This window comes from Nerophis ophidion, linkage group LG26, assembly GCF_033978795.1.
Source record: "Nerophis ophidion isolate RoL-2023_Sa linkage group LG26, RoL_Noph_v1.0, whole genome shotgun sequence".
In the NCBI taxonomy this organism is placed as follows: Eukaryota; Metazoa; Chordata; class Actinopteri; order Syngnathiformes; family Syngnathidae; genus Nerophis; species Nerophis ophidion.
Genome location: NC_084636.1, coordinates 8,717,602 through 8,726,743, shown reverse-complemented (window position 1 = coordinate 8,726,743; position 9,142 = coordinate 8,717,602). Strand labels below are relative to the sequence as shown.

Below are 9,142 nucleotides of genomic sequence, written 5' to 3'. Positions count from 1 at the left end.
ATCATAATTTTAAAAGAAAAAGTGAACATTTGTGCAATATTATGATAAAAGTTGGAATTTTACCCAATAACAGTCGCAATTTTACAAGAAAAGCTTAACATTTTGGCAGTTTTATGAAAAAAAATTTAATTTTACTCGACAAAAGTCACAATTTTATAAGAAAACTTTAAAATGTTGGTAATAAAATAATAAGAATCGGAATTTTACCTGGCAAAGTTATGACAAAAGTCGCATTTTTTTTTTTTTTTTTTTAAAGTCATTATATTACAACAGGACCTAGCTCAGATTTATCTCGGATAAATCTGATCTGACATTGCTTAACAGGATAAGTAATGAATAATTCCACTTGTAATCACAGTGTTAAAAATAACGTTCAAAATATAAAACATTCTCATGCTTTTTTATGTTCAACAAGTTGCGTTAATGGTAAGAAATAATTTATTTATTATTGGTTAATGTGGGGCTTGCCCTCCTGGGGGTTCTTCAGACCACCAAGCACCGACATGAGAGCCTGTTTTAGGGTTAAAATATATACATTTTTTTCAATTAGTCTCTCAGTTGCTTTCCAGCAATTGTCCTTTTCTCTTTCGTCCTCACTCGCGCTCCGGCTCCAGCTCCAACCCTGTCTCTCCTCCTGGCTGCTGCTTATAACAGAGGGACAGGTGATTAGATAAAAAGGCCCAGGTCGGCCATCTACGCACCTGTCGCTGATTTCGAGGCCGGTGTTGGCAACATCCCACTTTGCTGTAGGCCCGCAGGCCACGCCCCCTCCACAGTTAACTTCAGAATAACAATGTTATTACAAAGAATAAGAGACCTATTATACTCTGGAAATGTTGGTCTTACTTAAAAATGCACGCGTTTAGTTGTGTTCAGTGTTAAAAAAAAATATTATATGGCTCTTAGGGAAATACATTTTAAAATATTTGTCTCCTTGGCTCTCTCAGACAAAAAGGTTCCCGGCCCATGTTTTACAAGAACAACCAAAAAATGGGCAATATTGTGTTAAAAGACAGAATTTTACATGACAAATGTCGCCATTTTGCATTAAAAAAGTAAGAATGTTATGAGAAAATATTGCAATATTACATAAACAGAAAGAACATGAGAAATTGTTCCCCAATTTTATAAGAAAAAAGTCGACATATTGTGAGAAAAAGACTGCTTTTACTAATTTATATTTTATTTATTTTGTATTTTGTTTGTAAATGGTTTTTAATCTTCATCCATCCATCTTCTACCGCTTGTCCCTTTCGGGGTCGCGGGGGTGCTGGAGCCTATCTCAGCTGCATTCGGGCGGAAGGCGGTGTACACCCTGGACCAGTCGCCACCTCATCTTCAATATTTACTTCAAGTTATTACAGTGTGTCTCTATTTACATTTTTATTTTATTTTCTTAATACATTTTGGTCAAAGGGGGCACAGTTTGATTTCTTACACACTTTTTTGTTTTTCTGACCTTCTTGAGACCTCTGAAAAATGCCTACCTCTTTAGGACCAGCCTTTCTAGATATATAAAGATGTGTAATCTACAACATGAATAATATATACATACTATGCAAATATTAAAAAGCTTGAGTTGGAATTTCTCAAGAAAAAGGTCAGAATTTTGCAAGAAAAACTTCAATTTTTGGCAGTATTATAAAAGTTGTCATTTTACTCGACGCAAATCGTAATTTTACAAGAAAAAGTGAACATTTGTGCAATATTATGATAAAAGTTGGAATTTTACCCAATAACAAGAAAAGCTTTACATTTTGGCAATTTTATGAAAAGATTCATAATTTTACTTGACAAAAGTCAAAATTTTATAAGAAAACTTTAAAATGTTGGTAACATAATAATAATCGGGATTTTACTTGGCAAAGTTATGACAAAAGTCGTAATTTTATAAATAAATAAAAAAGGGCATTATTTTACAAGAACAACCAAAAAATGGGCAATATCGTGTTAAAATACAGAATTTTATATGACAAATGTTGCCATTTTGCATTAAAAAAGTAAGAATTTTATGAGAAAATATTGCAATGTTACATAAACAGAAATAATATGAGAAATTGTTCCCAATTTTATAAGAAAAAAGTCGACAAATTGTGAGAAAAAGACTGCTTTTAGTTATTTATTTTTTATTTATTTTATATTTTGTTTGTAATTGGTTTTTAATATTCATTATCCATCCATCCATCTTCTACCCCTTGTCCCTTTCGGGGTCACGGGGGTGCTGGAGCCTATCTCAGCTGCATTCGGGCGGAAGGCGGAGTACGCCCTGGACAAGTCGCCACCTCATCTTCATTATTTACTTCAAGTTAAATGTGGGTGTGAATGTTGTTTGTCTATCTGTGTTGGCCCTGCGATGAGGTGGCGACTTGTCCAGGGTGTACCCCGCCTTCCGCACGATTGTAGCTGAGATAGGCGCCAGTGCCCCCCGCGACTCCAAAAAGGGAATAAGCGGTAGAAAATGGATGGAAGTTATTACAGTGTGTCTCTAGATACATATTTATTTTATTTAGTAAACATTTTACAAGAAAAACTGAATATTTGTGCAATATTATGATAAAAATTGGAATTTTACTCAGTCGCAATTTTACAAGAAAAGCTTAACATTTTGACAATTTTATGAAAAGAGTCGTAATTTTACTCAACAAAAGTCAAAATTTTATAAGAAACCTTCAAAATGTTGGCAATATTATCATAATAGTTAGAATTTTACTTGGCAAAATGATGACAAAAGACACCATTTTACTCAAAAAATGTCACTCTTTTACAAGAACAACAAAAAATTGGCAATATTGTGATACAAGTCAGAACTTTATATGACAAATCTCACCATTTTGCTTTAAAAAGTCATCTTTTTACATTAAAAAAGTAATAGATTTACGAGAAAATATTTCAAGATTACAGAAACAGAAAGAATATGAGAAATTGTTCCCAATTTTATAACAAAAAAGTCGACAGTTTGTGAGAAAAAGACTGCATTTAGGTTTTTTTAAGTCTTTTTTGCAATAGGTTTTTAATCTTCATTATTTACTTCAAGTTATTACAGTATGTCTCTATATACATTTTTTAAATTAATTTTGGCCAGAGGGGGAACACTTAAAGGGGAACATTATCACCAGACCTATGTAAGCGTCAATATATACCTTGATGGTGCAGAAAAAAGACAATTTATTTTTTTAACCGATTTCCAAACTCTAAATGTGTGAATTTTGGCGAATTAAACACCTTTCCGTTTATCGCTCTTTTTGCGATGACGTCAGAACGGGACGTCTCCGAGGTAATACAGCCGCCATTTTCATTTTCAACACATTACAAACACCGGGTCTCAGCTCTGTTATTTGCCGTTTTTTCGACTATTTTTTGTAACTTTGAAGACATCATGCCTCGTCGGTGTGTTGTCGGAGGGTGTAACAACACTAACAGGGAGGGATTCAAGTTGCACCACTGGCCCGAAGATGCGAAAGTGTCTGCCGCCAGACCCCCATTGAATGTGCCAGAGTGTCTCCACATTTTACCGGCGATGGCAGACATGGCACAGAGATGTATGGATAACCTGCAAATGCATTTGCAACAATAAAGTCAACGAAATCACAAAGGTGAGTTTTGCTGATGTTGACTTATGTGCTAATCAGACATATTTGGTTGCAGCGTGACCGCCAGCTAATCGATGCTAGTATGCTAAGCTAATCAACGCTAACATGCTATTTACCGGCGGTGCTAAAGCAGACATGGCACAGAGCTGTATGGATAACCTGCAGATGCATTTGCAACGATAAAGTCAACAAATTCACAAAGGTGAGTTTTGTTGATGTTGACTGCCAGCTAATCGATGCTAACATGCTATGCTAATCGATGCTAACATGGTATTTAACGGCGGTGCTAAAGCAAACATGGCACAGAGATGTATGGATAACCTGTAGATGCATTTGCAACTATGTTACGTTTCCTTCCACCCACATTTAATGCGGAAAAAAACATTTACCAATCGAAGGATTTAAGTTGTTTCAGTGTCACGAGATGCGAAAGTCCTGATCGTTTGGTCCGCACATTTTACCGGCGATGCTAACGCAGCTATTCGGCCATGTTACGGCTATGAATAGCGTCAATAGCTATTCGCTCAATAGCTTCAGTTTCTTCTTTAATACTTTCATACTCCAACCATCCGTTTCAATACATGCGTAATCTGTTTATTCGCTTAAGCCGCTGAAATCCGAGTCTGAATCCGAGCTAATGTCGCTATATCTTGCTGTGCTATTCGCCATTGTTTGTTTACATTGGCAGCACTGTATGACGTCACAGGGAAATGGATAGTCGCATCACAAATAGCGAAAATCAAGCACTTTAAAGCTTTTTTAGGGATATTCCGGGACCGGAAAATTTTGAAAAAAACTTCCAAAAAAACAACAAGCCACTGGGAACTGATTTTCATTGTTTTTAACCCTTTTGAAATTGTGTTAATTTTCCCCTTTAAAAAAATTTACACACACTTGTTATTTCATATGTTGACCAGAGGGGGAGCACTTTTAAAACCGACACAGTCAATTAGAAAAATCCCTCGTTATTGGGACCACCCTAATGTTGATAGATGTCACCAACAGGGGTGCAAGTGAGACATTCTCTAATAGATGCCATGTTATTGGGACCATGATTTATGTCATCTCTTGTTCACACCTCCTCTTATGGAAGCTACTTTTCCTTGTTGGTGTCTCAAGAAGGCTAGAAATACAAGAAGACACACTGAGGGGTTGCACAAACACACACATTGTAGAAGCCAATGCATGAGCACACAGGAGGCTGTGATAAGAGCAGCAGCCTTTAACCTCCTTCAACAGACAAGATTCCAACTGTGCGCTCAATCACTCCGTGTGTGTTCACATGTGAAATGTGTGTGTGTGTGTGTGTGTGTGTGTGTGTGTGTGTGTGTGTGTGTGTGTGTGTGTGTGCGTAGGTGTGTGTGTGAACGCGTCAAAGTCAGTTTCGACTGAACCTTTGTTTTTTTTTCCTCCTTTCGCCGTTCCTCTCTGACAAACCAGTCTGACCGCGCAAATATCTGCGAACACTTCTCACGGCCAAAACGCATTGAGCGACTTGGCAAATACAGAAAATTAATGATTGGCCGACACGGCGGGAGAGCATTCCGCAAAGTTAGCCGACGCAAACGCTAAGCATATACACACACACACACACACACAAACACACACACACACTCAGACTCACACTAGAGATGCGCGGATAGGCAATTATATCATCCGCAACCGCATCACTAAAGTCGTCATCCACCCGCTCCAACATTTTATCAGAACCGCAACCGCCTGTCACCCGCCCGTTGTTACATATCCGGAGTCGGCGACCTTTACCACCGAAAGAGCTAATTTGACCCAAGTCACAAAGAAAAAGAAGGCATTGGGAGCCGCTAACGTTCTCGCGAATATCCGATGGTGCACATTCAGACAACGGGAATAAGGGCGTGCTGTGAAGCCATTGCCTTTGACGCCTTCTACAACATGTACAAACCATTTGCCAGTCCACCAACATGCTGCATGCAGCTTCCACTAACACATGTACAAGATTGAAGGGCATACTGGGTGACGCGGAGTACACTGATGGTTGTGATATAAACAATTTTAACACTCTTAGTAATATACGCCACACTGTGAAGCCACACCAAACAAGATTGACAAACACATTTCGGGAGAACATCCTCACAGTAACACAACATAAACAAAACACAACAAATACCCAGAATCCTTTGCATCCATGACCGTTCCTGAATATACTTTACACCGCCCGACCCGCGGTTTATCCGCAAACTCCGCGGATAAGACCGCAAACCGCGCATCTCTAACACGCACGCACGCACGCACACACACACACACACACACACACACACACACGCGCACGCGCACACACACACACACACACACACACACACACACACACACACACACACACACACACACACACACACACACACACACACACACACACACACACACACAGGTTATCATTTGGAATGGGGAACAAGTTTTTGATCAGTAATTGTGGGGACCACCCTTTCTACAGGTTGTGGAGGCAAATAAACATTTTGGTAAAATGGCAACTGCCCAGTTAGCTAATACACGACTTTAAAGGCCTACTGAAACCCACTACTTCCGACCACGCAGTCTAATAGTTTATATATCAATGATGAAATATTAACATTGCAACACATGCCAACACGGCCGGTTTAGTTAACTAAATTGCAGTTTTAAAAATCGGGTGGAAGTATCACGCTAAAGCGTCGCGGTATGATGAAGCGTGCGCGTGACATCACGCATTGTAGAGGACATTTTGTTCCAGCACCGTTCCCAGCTATAAGTCGTCTCTTTTCATCGCATAATTACACAGTATTATGGACATCTGTGTTGCTGAATCTTTTGCAATTTGTTCAATTAATAATGGAGACGTCAAAGAAGAAAGACGTATTTGGGAAACGGTGTATTGCGGCCGCCTTTAGCAACACAAACAAAGCCGGTGATTCCTTGTTTACATTCCCGAAAGATGACGGTGAAGCTTTACTATGGAACAGAGCGGTCATGCGAACATGGTTCCCTACCACATGTCAACCGGCAGGTTTCAGTGAGAAAATGGTGGCAATAAGTCGGCTCTTACCGTAGACATGAGCGGAGAGCTTGCATCGTTCCTCCTGCAGCTGCGGACTCTCTTGCCTCCTCCCACTGGCCGCCCCCGACCGTCGGGTGCTTCCACCGCGAAGGAGGGGAAAAAAAATAAAAATCTAAGCCCGGCTGCCTTCGCTTCGTCGAGAAACGTGGTTTCCCTCAGAGAAACTGGCGGTCACCACACCCGTGGCCACACATCTCCGACTTTCATGTTGTAGAGGTACGACCATATAATCTCACTAAAACACTAGTAACACAATAAGCAGATAAGTGATTTTCCAGAATTATTGTAAATTTGTCTATTAACATCTGAACCGCTCAGCCGTCTAGTTTTTTTTTGTTTGTTTTTTTGTAGTCCTTCACTCTCACTTTCCTCATCCACAAATCTTTCATCCTCGCTCAAATTATTGGGGAAATCGTCGCTTTCTCGGTCCGAATCGCTCTCGCTGCTGGTGGCCATGATTGTAAACAATGTTCAGATGTGAGGAGCATAATTACACAGTATTTTAGACATCTGTGTTGCTGAATCTTTTGCAATTTGTTCAATTAATAATGGAGACGTCAAAGAAGAATGCTGTTGGTGGAAAGCGGTGGATTTCAGCTGCCTTTAGCAACACAAACACAGCAGGTGTTTCTTTGTTTGTTGTGAAGCTTTACTATGGAGCAGAGCGGTCAAGCGAACATGTTTCTCTACCACATGTCGACCGGCAGGTTTCGGTGAGAAAATTGTGGCAATAAGTCGGCTTTTACCGGAGACATGAGCGGAGCTTGTGTCGTTCTTCTTGCAGCAGCTGTCAAAGAGGCAGCTGGGACTTTCTTGGCTCCTCCATGGCTTCCATTAGAGACACTGGCAGTCACTAAACCCCTCCGACTTTCAGGTATGACTTTATAATCTCACTAAAACACTAGTAACACAATAACCAGACAAGGGCTTTTTCAGAATTATCCTAGTAAATGTGTCTAATAACATCTGAATCGCTCCCACTGCCGTTGCCTTTTTTTTTTTTAATTTTTCCTAGTGCTTACCTCTGACTTTCCTCTTCCACAAATCTTTCATGCTCGCTCAAATTAATGGGGAAATCGTCCCTTTCTCGGTCCGAATCGCTCTTGCTGTTGGTGGCTATGATTATAAACAATGTGAGGATGTGAGGAGCCCTACAACCCGTGAAGTCACGCGCACATCGTCTGCTACTTCTGGTACGGGCAAGGCTTTTTTTATTGGCGACCAAAAGTTGCGAACTTTATCGTGGATGTTCTCTACTAAATCCTTTCAGCAAAAATATGGCAATATCACAAAATGATCAAGTATGACACATAGAATGGACCTACTATCCCCATTTAAATAAGAAAATCTCATTTCAGTAAGCCTTTAAATCTCTGGATTGATGAAGTAATGTGGTGATCATTTTTACTGGGGACCCTGGGGGAAAAGTTAATATGGTTCATGTGGACCAAATTGAAATAATTTTGCAATATTCACACATTTGTACGTGACTACTGAGGAACATTTAAAAAACAAAAAAGGTCAAATTAAATATGATATGATTCTCAGAATCATTTAAAAAGGTTTCCCTTTAAGGGACCTGTTTTTGGCCCCATACCCTCAGAGGTCCCCTAAAGGTGACAGTGTAAACAGAACGATGTCCCCACTAAGTTGCCAAAACACACACACACACACACTGATACGCCAACTGGCCAGTATCATTGGGGATGCCTGCACAATACATATAGTAGTGCAAAGGTTTTTGTTCCAAAAGGCCCAAAAAGGCAAATTGTCCCATAATGAATCAGGTACATCCACATAATCCGTTCCAGAGACCCCAAAATATGAACGCAAAACAGATTTTAAAAAGAGTGATTAGTTTGATAAGCAGAAAATATTTTTGTTAACCTTTTTTTTAATCAAAGTGCTGACACTCGCAACTTTCTCTGGCCCCATAGTGGAGTTTTTTTTTTCCGGCTGTAAAACACTTGGTAAATACAGAAAATTAATGATTGGCCGACACGGCGGGAGCACATTCCGCAAAGTTAGCCGACGCAAACGCAAAGTGTGTACACACACACACACACACACACACACACGCACACGCACACGCACACGCACACGCACACGCACACGCACACGCACACACACACACACACACACACACACACACACACACACACACATACACACACACAGCTGTATCATTGGGGATGCCTACACAATACATATAGTAGTGCAGAGATTTTTGTTCCAAAAAGTCAAAAAAGGCAAATTGTCCCATAATGAATAAGGTACATCCAAATAATCTGTTCCAGAGACCCCAAAAATATGAACGCAAAACGGATTTTAAAAAGAGTGATTAGATTGATATGCAGAAAACAATGTTGATGAATGAAATTTAAAATCACTTTTACCTTTATTGAAGACTCTTGTCAGCAAAGATGGCGCTGAGAGAAACTCAAATCTCACCTTTGTACTTTGCTACTTAAATATCATTATT

General features: G+C 39.7%; 1 long non-coding RNA gene across 1 annotated transcript in view; it reads right to left on the bottom strand.

Annotated features, from left to right (window-relative positions):
- Positions 1 to 509: 509 nt before the first annotated feature.
- Positions 510 to 9,142, bottom strand: part of LOC133543752 (uncharacterized) — a 45,987-nt gene continuing 37,354 nt past the window's right edge. The window contains exon 3 of the long non-coding RNA XR_009804508.1: positions 510 to 641. This is a non-coding gene — a long non-coding RNA (uncharacterized LOC133543752). The remainder of the gene's footprint in view (positions 642 to 9,142) is intronic.